Below are 6,000 nucleotides of genomic sequence, written 5' to 3'. Positions count from 1 at the left end.
AACACAAAGTTCTTACTAGAGTTGACTAACCTTTTTATTTGACCAGCATTGACTAATGCTAGATTAGTCTTAACCTTATGTGCTCGTACAATGTATTCAATATTATCTTTAAATAGATGATACTTATTTTTCCCCCTATAGAAGATAGCCTGTCAATCATACAAATAGGGACTCCCAAGTACAAGACCACAAATATCTAAAGGGACTACATCAGCTTCTACCTCATCCATAAAGTTTGTAGTGATAGCAAATCTTAACTTGCATTGTTTAGTTACTTGTAACTGTGCCTCATCGCAAACCCATCCAAGAGGGTATGGTTTCAAATGAGGCATAGTAGTCAAATTAAGCTTTTTAACAACTTCTTCAGATATCAAATTAACTTGAGAACCCATGTCAAATAGTGTATCAACCTTAGTATGCTTAATAACAACTAGGATGTGAAATAATTCATTCCTTAGCTTATCATCCTTAGGAGAAGATTCTTTACTTGTACTTGCACTTATGCTAGAATAATTTATAGATGATGAGAGAGATATACCTTTTCCTTTACCTTGGATCTCGGTAGCAACAATTTTTGTCTCATCTCCAGAGTCAGATCCAAGATCTTGTTGAGTTATAGCAGCAGTCTTTTGTTTACCTTTATTTCCACCAAATCGCTTTAGCCTCTTTTCAAGATGCAGCTTCCAACACTTAGAATCATCATGCCCTTCTTTCTTGCAATGTGAGCATGTGAGTTTCTCACCCTCTTTCTTTACTATTGCTATCTTTTTACCCTTTCCTTTACCTTTGGACTTTTCCTCGGACTTAGATGGTTTTTTATCAAACTTATCAATGAAAGTGCCCTTACCCCTTGATTCTAAATGTGTTGCTTAGACACATACTTCTTCCAAATTATAAGGATTTGGGACGAGAATAGAATGTCTTAGGTAAGAATGGAGACCACCTATGTACTTGAGTAAAGTGTCATGGGTATATAATGGGACATTTAATGAAATAGCCTTTTTACGAAATTCATGGGTGTAATCTTGGATAGATTGACCTTTCCCTTGCCTAAAATGTTGCCAGTTCATCATTAACTGTTGCATATGGCCTAGGGGGTAGAATTGCTTCTTTAAAGTAGTAACAAATTCTGACCAAGACAAATTAAACTTACCATGCTATGAAGTTTCATCCCGAGACCTACTCTCTCACCAAGTTAAGGCTACACCACCTAATCAAAGAGTGGCTAACTGAATTCTATCAACATCATCTACAAGATTTTGAGCTCTACAGTAGACTTCTACTTGCTAAATCTAGTCATCTATTTTTTCAGCATTTAACTCCCCACAATATTTTGGCAAGTCAAACTTTACATCCAACTTGATTTGAGGCTTATGTCCACCCTTAAAAATATTAGAAGACTCAGAATGGGTAGAAGAAGGAGAAGAGGGGGGAGAAGGAGACGAGGGAGAAGAAGAAGAAGATGGAGGTGTCTTTGGTGGATCACGATCATCGCCTTTCCTTTTCCCTTTGTCCTTTCGAGCTGCATGTCTTCGCATATTCTCTTCTCTTTCTTGTACCAAAACTTCTACCATTGTGTGCAAATTCTAAAGAGTCTTCTAGATACTCTTATCTTGAAAATCTTGTACACCACCTTTGTCTGCCATTTGTGATGATGGTTTAGTCCTTTATTTTCCAATCTTAGGATTGTATTCCTCAAGCTTTCCTTTCTCAATCCTAGATCTTGTTAGCATTCAAATCTGCAATACTAGTCCAACAGAAGCTTTGATACCAAATTTGATCTAATTTCTAGGATCTAGGACTATTACAAAGAAATGCTAAATGATTACATAAAGTCAATTTAATCCTTTAATGAATCAAATTAACGTAATTAAAATAAGATAACAACAAGATTAAGCTATCAAAAGAGAAATTGGGAGAAAGAAGATGCAAATAATTTGATCTCGGAGTTCTTCTGTATGGACTACATCTTCAGGTCTTGCTCCAATAAGGGGACTGATCCGATTATCTCCAAAATTGGGTAAAAATGTTTACAAAATCACTCCTTTGAAATACAACATCATTACACTATTTCAAAGTACAGGAATGAGCACTTCAAAATCTCCTTTATACTCAGCACTTGGACATTCTCTCCTTTTTTCTGAATGCCACCTGAGAGTCTCCTAACTCCTTTTTTATACAAAAAATTAGCCAAAATAAGGCTATAACAAAATGATATAATATTAGACCCCTCAATTAATTCCTCCCTTAGAATTAACCTTTAGCCATTTTTGAAAGATTTGGATTATGTTAATTTTGGGGTCAAAATAGATAATAACCTTATTTTACTAAGGTTAGGCTGTCAGTTTAAAGGATAAATTAAAACTGTGCTAAAAATAACTTAAAGAGCCAAAATAGTGCATTGGTATTTAAGCATTTCAGAAGAGGCATCAGTTGGGGGTTCCAACCTCACTGACGGGTTCCTTTCCCTCCAATTTTTGGCAGGAAGGGGTTATATATAAATTGCGCCTTATATATTTCAAAAGCAACGAATGCTCCAATAGTCATCAGTGGAGTCTTAGTGCCTGGAGGTCATGGGTTCGACCCTGCCAGCCATCAATTTTATGTTTGCATAGCATTCTTTTTTTTAATTTTAAATTTTTTTTAATGCCACGCCACCTCGGATTTCAATCGAGCACCATTTTCACATACAATCTCCATTTTTAATGAAACGAACATTGTCAGAGAGTTCTTGATGAGACCTTTGATTTGATGCCGACTCTAACCAAATTTGGAGATTTTTATTTTTTGCCTTTCTAACAGCCTTTGTACCTAAATTTGACCAACCTTTGACTGGCTGTAACTTTTGTATACAGACTCCGTTCTCGCCCGTTCAAAATTGTGTTGCATCCAAAATTCTGAGAACTTTAATATGGTGCTGAATATTGGAATTTTGAAGATACTTCAATTTTGGTGAAAATATCCTCTGGATCAATGCGAAAAATGTGGACTATTATCTTTTAAGATGCACAAAAGCAAAACACAAGTTGCTAGAAGGAACTATAGATGCTGATAAGCAGTCATATCCAATTGGATTAGTTGTTATTGAAGGAACATATTATCAACAAACAAGGCTAATTGATAGTGGTATTGAATTTATTGAATACAAGCCTAGAGAAAAGGTTTTACACTATAGTAGCCATGTTATAGCAACCAAATTACAATTTGAAACAGTACAAAGAAAAGGACGTCGTCGAAATCAAAATTGGTAATTGCCTATTGAAGAACATGAAAAACTTCTAGAGATAATAAAAAGTAGAGAGGATCCTAACAATACATTGTTTGTGGAGCTCTAGTTTACCTATGTACTTATTGTGGAGCTCTAGTTGAGTTATGCCTGTAGAGCTCTTATACTTTCATATTTAATATTGATAGAATATTTGTTTTAGAAATTTTTGTACATTGGATCATTTATCTTGGATAGGCAAAATTAGACATGCATTGTTATTTTTATTTAAAATTGACTTGGATATCTCATTTAAGACCAGGTCTCTTAGGACCTCCCCTTAAGACAACCCCTTTAGTATTTGTATGTATTTATATGTACATTGTTTATGTTTTCTTACATATGATTGTTAATGTTGTTATTTATTTATGTACATTTAATCTTTATATGTTCTTATATGATACATTGTTTATGTTTGTATATAATCGTTATGTTCTTGCATGTATTAACTTTTACTAATTAAATGTTGTAACATGCATTCTTTAGGTCATACTCTTTATATGTTCTTACATGTATATGTTATATGAACTATGTTACATATTACATACATTATATTTTATTAAATAAATGCTGTTAATTATAGTTAATTAAGAATGTATGTCATTAAATAGAGTTAATTAAGTCATTAATTATAGTTAATTAAGAATGTATGGCATTAAATACAGTTAATTAATTCATTAAATAGAGCTAATTATTAAGATATTAAATATAATTAGATTAAATATAGTTAATTATAGTTAATTAAGGCATGTCATTAAATAGAGTTAATTATTAAGACATTAAATATAATTAGATTAAATATAGTTAATTATAGTTAATTAAGGCATGCCATTAAATATAGTTAATACATGATCTACATTAAATATAATTAGACTAAATATAGTTAATTATACAGTTAATTAAGACATGTCATTAAATATATGTTATATTCTTATGTACATCGACCATTAAAATTATATAGTTAATTACACTTAGATTAAGGCATTAAGATGAATAACTATACATATACATGTAAAATTGAATATTGAAAACATGAATAACATATAGAAACATGTGCATAACACATACATAAGTTACATAAAAGATGAAGACGTCAAAAGATCAATAAAATAGATGTGTATATTAAAAGATCAATAACATACATGTGCATATATCTGGAGAATATAATGTACCCATATCAAATGTCTAGAAATAACATATATAAAACATCAAAATCTCCATATAAACATGTATCTAGAAATAACATATAAAACATCATTTAGTGTCCATGATATAAACACGTATCTAGAAATAACATATAAAACATCAAAGTGTCCATATAAACCATGTATCTAAAAATAACATATAAGACATCAAAGTGTCTGGATATAAAATGTATGCATATGGAAATAACATATAAAACATCAAACTATCCATATAAATATGTATCTAGACATAACATGTGTGTAATAAAATAAAAGGCCACATATGATCTAATCGGTTACATTCCCCCTGCTGATCCTGGGCCTTGTCCCCAAAAGGGTCTATCAGCTGCATTTGAACCCTGTGTGAAATGATAACTCGAACCATTTATTTATGTGTACAGACAAATTATATCAAGATCTGCATGTATATAAATCAAATATATATATATTTAAGTTGTAACATACTTGGGACTCACGATGTGTAGGATCTGTCGGTGTTTGTAGATCAGTAAAATGTAACATACTATCACTCAAACCCTATAACACATACACAAAAACACACATATACATTAATTTAAACATATAGACATATTATTTACTATAATAAAAATAAATCTAAACATATAGAGATATTTACCATAGCATTATGTAATACTCTACTGATCTGACTGATAGCTGAATCATGTAACAAAAAATAGTATCAGCATCCAAGTCAATAGTGCGGCCCTGATCTGAAAGCATGGAAATAAATAGACCAGGTTGTATGGCACTGCGATCCTAAGTGGGGGGGGGGGTGTTGTAGGGTCCTGAGTAGCTACGGATGGTGTTGTAGCCTGCGCCTATGTAGCAGTAGGAGCAGTAGAAGTTGCAAGAATGTCCTCCTGTCTCTGTGAATCCTCTAGGACTGTTGTATGTGACAAAATATGTCTAATCTAAGAGTTCATGTCATGAAGTAGAATCCCTGAGAGCGTTGATAATGCTTGATATGCATATAAAAGATCAGATGCTAAATATGATGCCAAATGATGCAATGCATCCACCTCTAAGATTGCAAAAATGTCTACATGAGAAGGTATGTGTGCAACTCCACAATCATCATCAACAGGTGTGCTAGATGATGCAGCTATGGGAGCAGTACCTCGAGACCATCGCATATATCTACCACATTGATTAGAAGAAATCTTGTGTAACTATGTGTCGACGGTGGAGATGCTCGAAAAAATTTGTGTCCTAATTGTGTCATTATGAACACTCTCACCTGCAGTAGCCATCTGTGAACCTCTCAGCATAACCAAAAGGTTTGGACCCACCATTACCCATTTGTTAATGGGTGCAGGAGTGTCCGCGGGTCTAAATCTATCAGAAACTCTCCCCTGACCCTACCCAACATGCCCTGGATAATCTATATAGTCAACATCATAGTGTAAATGAAATTCTGCAAATAATTGTTTGCAAAAATATAGGGGAAACTCATCCTTCTATGGCCATCTATGATGAGTAGTCAACCAATGAGGATACATCAATGCTTCAACGAGTGGATCATTACACTTC

Source organism: Cupressus sempervirens, chromosome 8 (genome assembly GCF_028749045.1).
Source record: "Cupressus sempervirens isolate cs-2001-9-10 chromosome 8, ASM2874904v1, whole genome shotgun sequence".
NCBI classification, from domain to species: Eukaryota; Viridiplantae; Streptophyta; class Pinopsida; order Cupressales; family Cupressaceae; genus Cupressus; species Cupressus sempervirens.
This window is presented reverse-complemented; position numbering follows the sequence as displayed.